Below are 17,804 nucleotides of genomic sequence, written 5' to 3' on the forward strand. Positions count from 1 at the left end.
CTTCAAATCTATCACGTTTTGCAACCTATATTCAATTGCCTTACAGCAACACACATTCCTTTATTCTCTGTCAAGCAAATACCTGATACTGCGTGCACTATTGTCAAACAAAAGAATGGTTCTTTCCCTGGAGTATGCCATGCAGGTGGGAGGGGAGGAGAGAAGTAAAGGTTATTTTAATTTAGTTCTCAGCTCTCTCAGACAGGTTGCTCAGCTCCTCATAAATTCATCACCATGCAGCTCAGCTATTCCTAGTATGCTGCCTTCAGAAATTTATTATTTATGGGTGCAGTCATAGAGTAACTCAAACGTCTGCAACAATTTCACAACAGAGATTCAAGGGGAATATTACACTATCTTTACATATTCTAGTAGTATTTTCTTAAGCTGATGGAATGATTAAAATTAAACACACTGTAGAGGCTGCACCTCTATGTTTGAAAAATATTTCTCAGTTTAATTATCCATCTAAACCAGAGTGCTCTAAGGTCTGACACAGCCTTTGTGATTGTTACTGCCACTGCGGCGAGAGCGTATTGGGAAACGAGGATAGCTATTGAAGGAGGCAAAGACAAACAGCATGATGAGCAGGAAAAAGTTAATAGCTAAAACAGAACTGGTATGCTACATCCCATTCAACACCTCCCCAAAACAAAGTACTATTGGATTACATTTTCTCAGCCAGGGTATTCATCTGAAATTCTAGAGCCATCTAGACAGGATTAAATAGGATAAGAGCGTTCCCCATGATAATAAACATTAAATCCAGTGACGGAATGAGAGACAGAGGGTGATCCTGTTTGTGCGCGCGCACAGGCGTGCGTCCCACTGTGTGACATGGCCTCCATAGGCCCAAGCGATTCACCTGCACTTCTGGCACAGCCTGTAGTTCTGCATGCGTACAGTCACACACATAAAACATTTATCTTTGTGGAGCAGAGCAATGCTGTGAGTTTGGAGTAATAGTAACGATCGTGTTCAAGCAACTCCCTAATAAAGTTCAGATGTGGTTTCAAGATGGAACAGAAGTGCAGGACACGCATGCGCAAGTGCACACATGCATTCACACCAAGTACACTGTGGGTTATTTACGTTATGCCTGGTATTGATTATTACCAGATGCTAGGAGAAGGCTATTGCTGACAGATTATCCATATGGATCTGCTTTATTTTACCCTGAGTTATAGGTTTGCAGTTCTCCCTCCTTCCTTTCTGGCTCAGAATCCTGTGATACGCTAAGAGGAAAAAAATGTAAACTGACGAGAATGAGCACATTTCCATCATAATCCTCCCAGTGCTCCACGCGGGGATCGAGCTATCTTTCTTTAGTTCCGGCACCGCTTCCTAAAGCCACAGCCAGTGCCATAAGAGAGAGATTTTGTTACAGACCAATGCACAAAAAGTGTTTTAATACTAATGAGACTTGCAGACAATAGATCCTAACTGAAGAAGCTTCATTTAGGATTCTGCTTTTCACACAGCTATTTCAGCCAGTCTCATACAACATACCCACTAAAAACACAGAGATTGAAGTTGTCAAGGCGTCATTCTATTCTGCAAACTGGAAGCCCTCAGCGGTGTTTTGAGCTTCAAAGCCTTGGCTCTGGAGGCTTTCTAAATAGCTGCTCTTCCTACAAGAGTCAGATATAGCAGGAGCTGCAGACTATTAAAGCAACAAAGGAAAGCACCGTCCCCACCCAGCTGTGACCTTCTGAGACTTGTGCATTATGCATTAGGCGGCTGGAGTGTAAATGGATACTTCAGAAAGGTTTAAGGGAAAAAAAATGTTTAATTGACCAAAAAAAAAAAAAAAAAAAGCATTTGGGACTTTCTGCTAAAAGTGGTTTTGAAACAATGTATTTTTTGCGTAGTTTAACCTTTAATTTCTGTTATTTTGATTTGCAGCCTCCTCCATCCCACATCCAAGGACAGGGGGGCAGAAAGCCTTCCATTGCTCATGGGATTTATTTATATATATGCACCATTATAGCTATCTAACCTTTCCACTTTTCAAATCCATCACTTCTGCCTACTTCTGAACAAGCTGTCATAGATTCCTGAGTGTCCTCTAGATCCACAAAAGGATCCTAAAATTTAGCACAGACATTAAAGATATAGAGCAGCAGCAGAATGAAAAGGGAAAAACGAACTAGGAAATCAGCACCACAAAGCAATATAAACCATGTTTCATTGTGCTATTCATGTCTCCTGAGGGTTACAGGCAGATTCCAGCCTCTCTGACACTAAAAGGCATGATTCCCTCCTTTCAGTTCTCAAGTCAAGAACTGTGACAGCTAAAGCACATGACCGGTCAGTTTGGACCCTCAGTTCTGTGACTCTTGCTGCGCAATCTTAGGCAAGTTTTGAAAAAACATCCATTTTCTTTCCCTAAAAGAGGAATAAACATTAATTCACATAGGAAGCTGCAAGGGAAAATTGTAAAGCATTTTCGAACTTGTAGCTGAAAGCCGTGTCTCATCTAATCTTTCTCTGTCTGGACACAATTCTAAAACCACAAAGAAGCTGAGAAGGTTGCAACCAATCTGCTAAACTGTTCTTGACTGAAAATTTCATTGTCTGCTGGAACAAATGGCAAAAGCCCTGTTGATTTGAACACAGTTAGGATTTCACCCCACTAAACAAAATCCCAGATGAAAGTCATGCACTTCAAATACTTGTGCACTGCAGCCATGTATTTTCAGTTTCACAAGGGTGTTTTGTAACCCAGGCATGATGGCTGCACTACAAAGATTACTAAACAGAATGTTAGTGTTCACTGAAACCTGTACAAAATAAAGCCTATACGAAATAAATATTTTGTCTGGTCACAAAATAATTCAATTTTGTAAATAAAGCTATATTCGACCTCGAGGGCTGCACGAGCGAGGAAGTTGTTTTCCATTATCATTTATGACAAAAGCTAACAGCTTAACCCTCTGCAACACATGCAATTGATGGCCAAAGACAAGCTTTCGAAAACACACGGCTGTCTGTGGCATTTCCGTTTCCCCAGACAACGGGTAAAAAATGTTCAATTTATTATTATGCTGTCACATCACCTACCAAGCCTGTGACAAATCCAGTGTGGGAAACTGTAGGTCTCAAATGCCAGCCCTCCACATTATCAGATAAACCACACTGCTTTTGTTGATGCTGCTCCGACGTTAGATAAGACAGGAAGACAAGTTAGGGAAAAAAAAAGCATTATTTTACTACAAGAGAATTAAGGTTACAGACGCCTTCATGAAGGTGAATAACAAAGTGAGTGCTTCTCTTAACAATGGAAGCTCTGTCTGAGATGACCTCTGTGCACAGATCCAGTGCTTCCACCTCTGGGGAGAAACAAGCTGACATCCTGGTGATTCAATGTTAAGCAATTGCTCAGAGTGACACTACAGTTCATTATTGGAGGGTGTTGGCCCTTATTTTTAAATGGTGCCCCCTGCAGCCAGGCTGGCAAAAGCTTGGGAAGAGGCACAGCTGAACTCAGATCCTTTACTGCCTGCCTAAGGAGAGTGCATTTATGCATTACTGCAGGGTTTGTGGACTGGAACAGTCAGTGCACAGCAAGATCGACAGGCAAATCCAAATATTTACCCTGAAAAACCAAATCCAGGAACTTTCATTTCTACATTGCTTTCACCAAATCAGAAAATGAAAGCTACCTTTGATGCATAGCTTTGCTCGTAAGCTGCCTCTCTGCATTTACACTCCAAGTTTAAGGCATACTTAACCAATACGTTTATTCTTTAAATAATTGGAAAATCAGAGTGGGATTTGCTACTACAGGCAGAGTAATTTGCCTGCTTGAGATGCTTCATGCAGTGTACCACATCAGTGCTCAAAATACAGCAGTGATGATGAATCCCCTGAGTGCAGTCTGAATGAACTCAGTAGCTGTGCTAGGTTTCTTCACTTGGTTCTTCCTTATCAGGAAAAAGTAATAGCACTTCTGCCATCAAGCAAACACACCACTTCTATGACCATGTGCGTGCAGAATTATGTCATGCAATTGTGAGGGCCCTTACATGAAACTATGAAATTTTACCTGGCTTAGTTATATACTGGTTAAATCCAAAGGTGTGCATCTGATTTGTAAAAAAACGTTCTTACGCTGCCTAAAATTCTAGTGTAGTGTTCTGACATGCCTGTGACTACAGCCTGCAATTAAATGACCCTGGGACCCTTCGCAGATGCTGCTAGGCAGTGACACCTGATCTGTTTGTGCATCCTGCATTACCTCAATTTTCAACCCAATGTACAGAAAGAGACCTAAATCGAAGTTCTGGGCAATAGCCACTTCAACCGCCTCGTTTTAATCCATTGCCACAAATCTGCTGGATACCATAGAAGCAGCTGTATTGTCCAAAGGTGCTTTAGTCAGCACAGCTCATTTCACACATTGAACCACTGTAAACTATGCTAGTCATAGCACTTTTTTTGCTAGTATAACTGCGATTCCATTAGTAGGGTTTTATCAGAAAAGTCATCCAGCAAAGCTATTTGTAAAGCCAGGTCTTTCATTAGGAATGAAACTGCTAACAAGTCTGACATTTAAATTACCATTAGTCACCAGCTGAGTTATCTTGCTGAAATGAATGGGCTGTTTGCACCTCACAGAACTACTGCTGCAAGCTCTTTGCACTGTGCCCCATGATTCAGGTTTCTGGGGTTTTCTTTGCAATCAGAACTCATAAAAACATTACTATTGTCAGAGTTCAGAGGAGCAAGCTCTAGCTACAAAATGGTTCCTGATATGATCTGCTACCACTTCCACGCCTACTCCAGGCATTTATCTCCAATAGCCTGGAAAATTCCCTAAATTCCCAAGCTCCTGCTCAGCCCAGGAAAATGCAGAGATTACATTGGGAGAAAGAACAATCTCATGGTCAACGTTCAAGTTCTCCTACATGACTTTGGGCAAATATTTTCATTGTCTTTTCTGTAATTTCCCCACTCAAGGATCTAAGGGAATAGTCCTCTTCTTTTTACCTTGTTGCTGTCATGGACCATGCAGCCGTCTGCAAATATGTCAAGAGTCAAAATCAGACCCTTTAGCTTTCAAGTGTTTTCAGAAAGAAGAAAAAAAAAAAAAAAAAAAACAGCCTCACGAATGCTGATCAAGAGCCTGTGAGTAAAAAGACTGTAAAGCACAGTAAGTGAGCTCATTCTGGATGTTGCTGTACCGGTTTTCTATCTTTTTGGCTGAAAATGCCAGCTATAGAAATCCTGACATGTCAGTCAAAGGCCACATGATTGAAAAGGCCATGCGGCATGTTTACGCTTGGAGCAGAAAGGTACCGTGGCAGCTCCTGAGAAGGGAGCAATTGCAAGCCTGCAAAAAAAACAAGCTGCATGCTGAAAGAAAGACATTTGATCGTGCAAGAATCATAGCCCTGAATCATTCACTAGGGGCAGCTCTCAGCTGTATTCAAGTAACATGATAGTTTTTCTGCTTTTCAAAAATCAGGGCAGCTTGATTTGTCTTGAGTTAAACCGGTTCACATGTCTGATCTACACGTGATCTCATATAACTGTTTACTAGGATGTCCATTTTGTAGAAAATAAAATGCAAAAGAAATATACATAACTTAAAAATACCACAGGCTTGGTGATTATTTTTTTTTAAAGCCACAGGATTCCTGGCTAATCAAAACCATGTTTTCTTTGGACTTACTTGTTAATGTGCTAGAGGATGAATTACAGTGGAGAGGTGTTTTTAGACTCTGAAAAGACCTTCAAAACTCAGATGTTTGTAAATAAATGTGGGCAGCGGGAGAGGGCTCTTATTTCCCCACACGAAAGGAAAAGAAGCACAGGAAGAGGTGTGACCTTTGTCTTCTGCAGACAATAACTCAGCACAGAATTATAGTCCTATCTCATGTGCTTCATGCAAATAAATAATAATGCACATGAATCAAGATACTCCGGCCCAAATTCTTTTCTGCTTGCTTTCATCAGATGCAGTGTGCTCAGCTGAAGTCTGAGTAATGCTGCATAATTGATGGCTATTCATGTCCCCAAGCATCACAGCTTGGTAAGAAACACCACTCACAGCAGCGGGGAAGAAAGATTCTGGCTAAATAAATGGGACCAGAACTAGAAGGCAGGCTCTAAAACTGGTTATTTCTAATGTATGTTTCAGATATCCATTCACTTGCTCTAAAGATGCACAGAAATATGCATGTGTTTAAGACAGCTGGCTCTTAGTGCCACTGAGCATTTCTGAGGCTGCATTTTTACAGCTTAAGGTTACTATGCTACTTGGAAAGTATTTACAAGAACAAAACAAACAAAACTCAATATTTTCATTTCTGCCTTTTGTTTTATGGGATGATGCAAGAATTCTTGAAGGATATAGGTGAAGGTGTCAGGAAGCATTTTCCCAAGGAATTTCACTTCAACATTATTTTTGAGAATTATGAGAGCTGGAGACTATAGAAACATGTACACAAAGGCCCAGCATAGGGCAAAATAAACTAGAAATACAGAAAACACATCAGGCTTGGTGCAAGGTTTCAAGGAAAAGAGAACAATGATAAGTTCTATGCTTTGGGTTCATCATAGCTACAATAGCTATTAGTTGAGATTCACACAAATGTGACCAGACAACATTTGGCTTTTCACCTTGAAAGTCTGTTTATAGTCAGATTTAGAGCCAAATAAAGAGGCACTCTTAAACTTGCTTCAAGTGCTTACTTCTCAGACTACCCACAGTTTATGAAGAATTGGGATTACACGCCGCAGCTCATGAGTATCAAAGAAAAGAAAAACTACTGTAATTTTTCATTTCTTTCAAACCTCTTGTATGGGAACTGCTGAATCATGGCCTGAACCTCTCATTGACCACCTGAGGCGAGCAATGAGTCAGCCACGGGAGCACAGGTGAAGGCAATTCACCTGTGCTGCAGGAAGGGGTGGAGCCTGGCTCCACCTCTCCTAGACCCGTTTAAGAGCTGACTGCCAGTGGGAAAGGATCTCTTCTGGAGATCCACTCTACTGGAGTTTTCTACACAAGCCCAGGATATGGGTGAGTGTTCCTATCATTTCTGTTTCCTGCTTTGGTGTAACAACTATGTAGCCAAACTCTCTGCTATACCATAACTTCTGTATATTCATTAATTGTGCACTTCATTTGTAAATGAAAATGAAAACCAGACTCTTTTTATCACAGGTCTAACCCAGAAGATACCTCTCTCTGAAGTCCTTAATTTCCTACTGTAAATTATTCAAATTAGAAAGCCTTTTTTTTTTGTGAGCAGACTCTGCATTCAAAGAACTTGCTTGTGAGTGAAGTGGATGTGAAAACAAAAGCTAGCACTGGATTTCCAAAGTTCCAGCTTCATGCCTGCTCAAGTTCAGGTCAAACTAACTTATCTTTTCCTTGTTTGGCCACTTTTTTCCAGTGGTAACAGTTCTTACTGATACCCTGCTCATATTGGTGCCCAGTGTACTAAGGATCACCCAAACATAGTTCAGCAGTACAACTTGTTTTAAATGAATAGATCTGCTGGGGTTAGGCAAAGTGGCAAAGGATAGGTTAGTCCTCCCAGTTCAACCTTGTCATTTAGGCCTTGTAATTTGTGCACATTTTAAAGAAACTCAATAATAAACTGATTCAGCATTTGCAGTTGAAGCATTTGCAATTGAGCCTGGAGGCAAGTTATGAGCAACTGACTGGTGAGTTCTTATTCAAAAACATTTACACTCAGATCCTATTGTCCAGAAAAACATTTCAGAGATAGATTCAAAGTACTTAGATCAGAAGTTGCAAGTTGGATGGTAGCCATACTGTTAATCTTCTTCACCCTTGGTGAAGCTGTGCTGGCTGTCTCAGGTCGCTTCCTTGTCTTGAATGTGCCTTAGCACTCTTCCAGGAGGATCCACTTCATGATCTTCCCAGGCACTGATGTGAGGCTCGATGACCTGTAGTTCTCCTGGGTATTCTTTTCTCTTCTTCTGGAATATGAGGGTGATTTTTCCCTTCTTCTAGTCACTGGGGACTTTGCCTGACAGCTACAATTTCTTTTGAAGAAGACAACCTTTCTCTTGCAACACAATAACTCCTACATACCATCTGAGAGTCATGGAGCACAGTGCCAACCTTGGCTTGCCTGTTCTACCACACCCACTGTATAGTCTGGTCACCTTCTGATTTCCGTCTATTTGGGCCAAAGAAAGATGGACTGCATGGGTAACATTCTCCTAGCAACAATAGCATCAGAGCAGCTGTGAAGCAGTGTGTCACTTCCATTGGCGCCGATTTTATGAATGCGGCATGCAGGCTTTTGTTCATTGCCTGCAAAAATGCATAGCTAATGGGGGTGGCTATGTTGAAAAATAGTGTTTTGTTGCTGAGAATTTGCTCTGTCAAATAGAGTTTTTGTGCTCTTTGTATCACTTGTAGTTTCCATGAAAATAAATAGGAGACATTACTTTTGGAGCAATCCATACAAAAGCTGTATATAAGAACACTTCTGTTCTTATTTTGTTGCTTCTTCCCTTTTTTTTTTTTTAAACTTTTGCTCTTCAAGTAACTTTCCCTTCCCACACATTCTCTGCCCATCATTCACCACCTACCTTCTTGTAATAATAATAATGGCATTTATGTCTAATTCTCTGAAATCACTGTCTTCATTTATTTCCAATACAGAGCATAAAAATTTAAAAGGCAAAGTTATTTTTACTTATTTTTATTAACATGTGGTTTTATTTCTGTGTTTGTTTCTCAATTCACATGTAAGTACATGTTGTTAATGCTTCTGGAAGTGCGATGGCCTTTTTAAGGAATGCATTTTCTAAATAATTTTAAATCATGCCATGCAGCAAACTGATATGAGGCATCTTCCAAAGGTATAAATTGGCAAAATTTCTTCCAGGGCAATAGATATGCACTGATCTGCTTCTGCTGAAAAAGTAGTGGTAACACTTAAACCTCTTCTGCATCCTTTTTTCCTTCTCTTGACTGCTCTCCTATCCTCCCATCATCTCTTTTTTTACACTTAGGACTTACCTTCCTAAAATAAATGATGATATGGATGTGGCTTCAAACGGGAAACAGGGGATAGAGAGAAAGATCATAAAGCAATTAACTACAGTAACATGAGACCTAGCAGACTGGTGCCTCGCAAGATGCTATGACTAATGCTGTGAGACCGCATCAAGAAGATCAGTTAGCCCAATAGCGAAACGAACACATTGCTACATAAGAAGTAATTCCTTTTGAATTCATATTTTTAAACTTGAAGCTACTGTCAGCGTTTTTGAATTTTCTGCTTTCTTTTTCTCATGATTATTTTTGACAACTCTGTTCCTCCTACTCAGCCCAGTGCAATGCTATAGAAAAGACACTGCATTTAAACCAAGAAAATGAGTAGTTGTGTATTTACTTGTCATTCCAAACCTTTTCCTCCCTCCTCCCTAGGAAGCTCCAGATGTGAGATATTACAAAGAACAAAAGCAGACTATCCACTCTTATAGAAATAAGTAACAAAACTTCTACCCACTCCAGTAAGAGCAGTCTCTGGCCTGATATTAAAGTATTTCTTACTTCACAGCCCTCCCTACAGTTTCTTCCCTGTGCAACATAAGCATCCCAGACCGATCCATTTCATGGAATCATAGAATCGTTAAGGTTGAAAAAGACCACTAAGAGCAGTTAGTCCAACCACTGACCCATCCTCACTTGGCCTGCTATCCTATGTCCCTCAGTATCAGATCTATACATTCTTGAACACCTCCAGGAACCCTAACTCCAATACCTCCCTGGACAGCCTGTTACAATGCCTCACTCCTCTTTCTGAGAAGAATCTTTTCCTAATATCCAACCTGAAGGCTGCCAGTACAGCTTAAGTCTGTTCTCTCTAGTCCTATTGCTGTTATTTGGGAAGAGGGGCTGATCCCCAGCTAGCTACAGCCTTCTTTCAGGCAATTGTAGAAAGCTGTGAGGTCTCCCCCAAGCCTCCTCTTTTCCAGACTAGGCAGTTTTTCCTTAGCTGTTTCTTAGAATGGTAAGACAGGCTAAAAGCTATGTTACTTTACAATTGGTCCAACACAAGCCATGTCTATGCCTAGGTAACTACAGTACTACATAATATCTTCTAGGCTCCATTGTTATCTGACATAGCGGTAACTCTCAAAACTCAGTGCAAACTATGAGATTTTGCCCTTGTATGTTTTCTGAAAGCTGGGCCACCAGTCCCTGCGGAGAAGGGATATAGATGGTAAGTGAAGCTCTGCAGGGCTTCAGGCTACATGACTCAGAAACAACCCAAATACAGCAACCATAAGTTAAACATCTTTCATTCTCCACCTCAGAGAACTGCCTTACCTGTGCCTGATACCACATGTTTTATGTCAGCTTTACTGGAAGACAGTCCTGGAAGATAGATCTGTGCCTTCCTATCTGCCTGAGTCTGGAAGAAATTTTTAGCTCCTCTTCTTCCACTTTCCTTTCAGTAATACTACCAAACGTTTTCAAGTCTGCAGATCCAGCAGATGAAAATCACTTAAGGCATTGCTTTAGCTACTGATTATTAGGTTTCTCTTTCCCACAGCTGATAGACTTCTCACATTTTTAACTGCATGAAAAAAACTAGTATACTTATTAAGGAAATGCAGGGATTGAGAAACAAAGAATAAAGATCAACTGCTTTAAGAACAACTGATGAGATCATTCACTTATGAAACAGCAGGCTTGGCAGCAAGGATCAGGTGTCCCCGAACTAGCTCCTGAAGTGTAACCATATCATGTAATTAATATCAGTCCTCAGAGAGGCTAACGTTTCTCTTCAAGTCGCTCTTCCTTCTGCCACCACTGAGAATCCCTGCAGGCCTGAGGCATAGCAGAGCAGAACAACGGGGAGCGCAGCGCTGTGCTATACAGGCTGCATTGTCTGCAGGAGCACGCTGCTGGCTGGTACTGGGAAAGGCTACAAAGAAACTGCTGGAGGGTCACATGGAAAGTAAAATAAAAATTAAAAATAAAAATGCCAGAGCTGTAGCAGTGGATATGCTAGCTATTATAATTTGGCTCGGGAAACAGAGAACTTTCTAGAGCCATTTCCAGCCTTTACAGGAGACGCTGCTCCCTGTTACACAGCAGCAGGGCTGAGCAGGCTAGTCATGCCTGCCCACACTATTCATGGCAATCTGGCCTGGTTTATCCTGAAGGGAGGGGCAAAAAAAAGCATCTCAAGCTGCTCTTCCAAAATAGAGGAAATGCCAACCAAAAACAGCAAAAGTAATTAAAACCTAAGGCCAGCCTAAAAACCATGTTGAAAGTCATACAGCTGCATCCTTCAAAGGCTTGCTTTCTTCTGGAGAGGGGTGGAGAGGAGAGCTTTGATTTAAACACCACCACCACCACCACCACAATGGATCATTTGATCTTTCGGTCCCTCCTGTTTTATTTTAATTAATGTTTCTAAGTACTGATTTAAAGTCAATCCAGCTTTATTAAAGGTTCATTGCAGGATTAAGAGAGATTTGAAACCGAGCCCAAAGCAGTCAGCAGAGGCAAGTTCAAAATGGCCAGTCAGCACATAAAAAGAGTATCATGCTGGTCGTTTTTGGAGCAATCGGCCAATAAAATCAGGCAGCATTTCTAAACACTGCTGCTTTTTTCCTCAGCAATTAAAATCTTTTAAACTCCTAGCTGACAGGCCCTTGTGCCACTTGTGAAACATTCCTTTTTGTCTTCTGAGAGACCTTTTACTCACTATCAGTGCTAAGCAGGATCTTATGCATACATCAAATACACAATCATTACCTGAGCTAAATGCAACAATATATTTGCAAACTAATACCACTGGTTTCCACACTTCTGTTGGTTTTGCAGGCTCAGAAACAATAAGATTTCCTAGTTGAAAGGTGAGCATAAGCTCTAGCATTACATGGGCTGCATATTCCTCTCTACAAGTAGCATGTTCAGGATATAGAAAAAGGAAGGCTTGTGAGGATGGGGATCTTTTTTAAGGCTGTCAGAAGCAGTAGCATTTCTAGCTTATCCTGATAAGTTGAATACAGCCAACAGCCCTTCTTGGTGGTATTAGAGCCATGCCTGGGAATTTGTTAGTGTTTAATATGGATTAGGCACCACAAACTAATTTCACACTGGATTAGAAGAACCAAAAATCTGAGATCCATTATGAAAATGCCTTGTGCTTTGCTTGCTTATTTCCCACTTCATATGAGAGAGCACATCCCACATATCAAACATGTCCCTTCCAGAGGGACTTTTCTCTGAGTCGTATACACTGAATTCTTTAATCTACATCTATATTACTATTTCTGGTCAGTGATTCCTGCTTCTGCAGGTTTTAGAGAAAACAAGAGAGAGGCACAGCGCAACTACAGTAAGGTATGATACCTTGGAAAACACCATTTTGGAGCATGTCCAGAAAAGGATAACAAAGCTGGTGAACGATCTGGAGCATATGTCTTATGAGGAGCGGCTGAAGGAGCTGAGATAGTTTAGTCTGGAGAAGAGAAGGCTCAAGGAAGACCTTATCGCTCTCTACAATTGCCTGAAAGGAGGTTGTGGTGAGGGGTGGTTTGGTCTTTTCTCCCAGGTATCAGAGATAGGATGAGAGGGAAAGGCCTTGAGTTGTGTTGGGGAAGGTTCAAGTTGGATATTAGGAAAAAACTCATCAGAAAGAGGGTGAGGTATTGCCACAGGCTGCCCAGGGCAGTGGTGGAGTCACCATACCTGGTTAGGTTTGAGAAATATGTAGATATGGTACTGAAGAACATGGGGTAGGGAGTATGGTGTTGATGGTTCAGTGGTTGGACTACATGGTCTTAGTGGTCTTTTTCAGTATTAATGATCATATGATTCTCTCTTTCCACAGCTCCTGCAGTGGACTTTCCTGTGAAATGTCTGGATCTGGTAATGAGAGAGCCAGGTCATCAGTAGGAAGAAGAGAATTTCAGAACCGTATAGGCACTGATGCTGTGACATAGCAGGCCTGGGATCAAGCAGCATGGCTCCTCATTCCTCTGCTTCAATCAGCACAGTTAGTTCTTTCTTCTTCAAATGTAGAATAGCTAACAGCTGCAGACACATTACCATAATTCCCTCTCCCCTGTGACTGTGCCTACACAGGGTACCAGGGGCTTCCATTGCCAAAGTCAAGCAGTACTTACAGAAAATGCATTTCAATTCTGAGTCCTGCAGGCATGCTCCTGTTACTTTTGTTCACTTAACAAGAAAATAGCGTCAGGCCCAGCTGATGTAAGTCAGCACAGGAGCAATGAACCTAGGGAAACTTTGCCAATTTATCTCAGCGAGGATCTGGCCCGAGGGATTCATAATGGATGGAGATATTGAGTCAAGGAGAGGTTGCAACAGCTCAAAATGTCTGCATTTAGCCCCTGCTTTCACAGTTTAGACAGCTTCTGCCAAATGGTATGGGCAGCTGGACATCTTTTCAAATCCATGTTGAATTCCCTAAAGCTGGACTGGAATTAATTCTGCCCACAGAAGAGATCAATACACTGTGCTGCTTCAGATTCAAATTGTAAAGAACAAGGAAGATGCGGCTGTATTTAAAAAAAAATCAAATAACTGATTATAGAATTTCTAGACTGAAAAAGTGAAGAAAATATACCTGTTTAAACATTCTATTACAGATTATTGTTGATGATGTAAATAAATATTTCTAAGAATTTATAAAATTTTTGCTAATCTTTACTAACATGCCATATTTTAAAACGAGCATATTTTAAATTCCCCTTAATATATTTCATCAGATTAAGGAACTTGGTCCTTAACCATAGAGATAAAAGTTTCCATGTGGTCTCCCAAGACTATAAAACACATTCTGACTTATTTCATGGATGGATCATACCCTAAAAATTCAAAGAACACAACAGCCCCAAAACAAGATTACAAGAATCTCACTTTCTCTCTTTTATTCCTTTTAAATCTTTAGCATGATATCTCTTCTTTTAAACAGAAAAATCTCTAGAAATAAATATGGAAAAATACATTTTTAGTGAAAGAGGCTGAATTTCTCAATCTAATGTGACCACAGTGATATTTTCAGGAAGATAACAACTATTATTTTGAAACTATGTCAGTAAATAAACTGCAGATGTTTCCTGCTAAGAAATAGCTCTCACTAAAATTTTATAGGGTATAGGTATAGGTATACTAATTTTATAGGGTACATATACTTTAATAGGATCCTTATATGGGGTCCTAAGGTCCAAATATGTTTGTCTTACAGAACTTAATACTGTATGTACTGCAGTATTTGTCTGCTATGCAAGAGATTCCTCGGCCTGCCATTGTTGGTGTGTTTTTGAAAGGTAAAATGGTCTAATCATCAGGGAATGAGAAGCAGGGTTACCTGCTTGACAAAGCTTCAAGGACAACACACATGTTCCAAATTAAACTCTAAAAGAAACCCATAATCAAACTGAACATGAGAGTTGCCCAAGGACAGCAGAACGGAAGGCTGCATTGCAGAAACTGATTCTATCAGGAAAGAAAGGAATGGGAAATTATAGAGTGAGTCCACATGGGAAAAAGAAGGCAAACTGATGATGGAAGGGAAAGGTAAGGAATCCAAGTCCATTAGAATGTAAAGAAGGGTGGGTTTCTATTTTTTTTTTTCTAATTAACTGCGTAAGTATAAACATTGGGTATCTCCTGCCACAAACTAACCAACCAGCTGTACCTCTGAAGTCTTTCTGCACAATTTAGAAAATTCTTGTGTGAGAAATTACACATCCCATTTACCAAAGTCAGAACAACTCACATACGTTAATTTATTTCCAAGCTTTGTTGCTAGAAAAGCCTTTTTTGACTGAGAACACATCAGATCTTATTTTGTCTTATTTATTTAATCTAGATGTGCAACTAACAACAGTCTAGACCATAGTCCTAATCTGTGCAATAGTATTAATGTCACAGGATACAAACTCCAGTGATGTAATAACACTGAATCAATGGATTGCATTGCCTAATTAATATAAACATGATATCAAAAGCTTTCTTTCTCATTTTGAGGGACGGCATGGATCTAATAATATAAGAAGACTAAGAAGACAGGAACTGCAAAAACAGGGAGGACAGGACAAGGAGTTCACAAGCAGCATGGCACAACAGAGAAGGAAGGACTACTGGAGGGGAAGGAAATATTTCAGAATGTCTCTTGACTATTCTTGCTGACTGGATGCACACTGAGTGCAGTCGGCTGTTTGAGCACATTACAGTTAAATTTCCTCCACAAGGAATCTACCCTGTATGTAACAAACAGATCTGCACTGCAAACAAACCATGGTAAGAGGAGATTCGTGGGACAGTCACTTGATAAGTGCTTTCCTGATCCAAACTAAAACATCAGCATGAATGCATTCCTCATCTTCCTGAATAACATCAACAGAGCAAACAGGGAGGGGCCAAAAAGGCTTGGGAGCTGGGAGAAATGAGGCAGAGCTGGGCATCACCAGAGCAGAGTCATCTACCAAGCTGGAATTGAGAAGTATAACCCAGTAGCTACAAACTGTGCAGCTCTCACCTCTCTGGTGACTGTTCAAACAACAAAACATCCTGCTTCCCATCATAAGTAGGGAAAAATCAATGATGTAGGGGATCCCGACTTACCTGGTAAGGATGACTCCATATGAGAGAATTTTGGAAAAAAATAAATAAAAAATAAATAAAAATGGTCTAGAAAAGCACTGTTAGAGCAGCTACATCCAAAAACTATTCTGTATGTCATTTGACAACATAAAGATCTCCTTATAGGTGTGCTGAGTGACCTGTGAATATTAGAGTTCAGCAGGAGCGTGGCTAAACACGTTAATCTTCCAAATCCAAGAGTCTGTCTAACCAGAGAAAACAAAACCAGGAGTATGAAGAATTCACCTTCAAAAGGAAGATGTGGGGGTGGGGATCAGGTGTCTTTGATGCTGGCCAGCTGAGGCACAAGAACATGCAATATCCTGCTTCTTCAATTTAAGAAAAGTCAAACAGCTAGAGATCGTCTCCCTGATCACATCTCTAAGTCTTCCAGCCAGTAAACCTTCTACAGAGGTTTTCTTCTGTTACGAGACTGCTTCAGGCACCTTGTTGTACCTGGCCATCTGCTTTTTTTTTTTCCCCACCCTTGCTTTTTTTGTTGTTTTCTCTCTCTCCAACCCACATTCATCAAACAGTAATGAGCCCTATCCTTTGGCCCGCATGGAGCAAATCCTGAACAAACCTTCGGTATGGAGACCAGTGCCATGCCAGAAGGCAATGTAAGTATTTGCACTGATAGTGCAATTTGTGCTCGCCCATTTCTGTGGACCCAAGCCTTGATGCTGATGGGGATGTAGAAGTTGTTGAACAAACACTTGCACAGCCCTTCTTTACATCATAGTCTCTACAGCCCAGGTTGCATGGTACTAAGGAAGCATGGCATTTTCCTCAGACCACCAGAGAAATGCCTCTGCATCCAATAGGGAACTTCTGGAAAATTCTATCTAGATTCAAAGCAGTTATTCATATTACCTGGATATATATGTGTACACACACATATTACTGAAGCATGTGGCTTTAATCCTCTACCTATGGAACGTCAGCAACGTACCTCAATCTCCCAAAGGCCGTGGGACAGTAAATTTAGTAATATTTGTCAAGTACATAGAAATGTTATTATCAGCAGTGGAGCCCACACAGAAATAATTATTTACTCAGAACAAGCTTGGCTCTGAATGCACTGCAAACAAAGTATATGGAACACTAAAGGCTAGTGATAAAGGTAGTAAAAAAAGTGGTCATTTTCTCACAACCTTGTACACTGAAATCAGAGGGGGAAAACATTACATTGTTATTAACTGAAGATTACTTCATAATGCATCGTGTTTTTATTGAATAAAGATGTGATTACTAAATTTTCTAACTTCCTATCCAGTTTTATTTTACAAATACAGCTTCATATGCAATGCAAATAATACTTAGAAAATGTTATTTTGTGAATTCAAGGAATTACTAATGGAAGAGGATGGATTTCAAACTCAGGTTGTCAATTACTTGTTGAAAACTCAAAGACAGCCTTCTTCAGGAGAGTCCTCCATGTGTCAGATAGTCACATCCTATTTTTATGCAATCATATATTTGCATAATTAAGACTGAATGCAACCAATCATTTGGTAATCTCAAGGATGATTCAGGAGCTTAATGAAGGTTAGAAACAGTAAGAAAATGTCAGTGTTTGAGGGAGAATAAAAGGTAGGGAATGAATGCCCAGAACTCTGGGTTTGCCACTCAAGATGCCCGTCACTAGTGCATCACTGGAGCCCAAGAAGAACAGCCTGGCAGATCAGCAGGACACTGCAGTACAAGCAAGGTTCATTTCTGTTCTGATGTGGAACTATTATAGGATTTATGAAAAGGATTTGAGGAAGTTCTTGGAAGGGTGTGGAGTAGAATAATTTCTACAAAGTTCCAAAAACGGAGTGCAAAATACAGTAAGGAAAAGGTCATTTTTACTATTATTTTTTCCCAACCAGTTGTTCATATTTTAGGCATCATTTTTAGAGGTAGAATTCCACCTTTCTGAATAGCAGTTCTACAACATCCAAACCTGTACATTTCTGTGAACAATCATAATAGATAAAACTATAAAATATACTTTTTTCTTATAATGTAATTAGGCATCAGGCACAACAAACTTGTTGTAACCAAAATTTATTGCTTTCCAGCACAGCTGCACCAAGAAAAAAAACATTCAGTTCTCATTTTATATAATCAGATAAAGTATGAACTCAAACTTTATGTTTTGAACAGAAAACATAAAAAGTTGAATAGA

This window comes from Meleagris gallopavo, chromosome 3 (assembly GCF_905368555.1).
Source record: "Meleagris gallopavo chromosome 3, MGAL_WU_HG_1.1, whole genome shotgun sequence".
Taxonomy (NCBI): domain Eukaryota; kingdom Metazoa; phylum Chordata; class Aves; order Galliformes; family Phasianidae; genus Meleagris; species Meleagris gallopavo.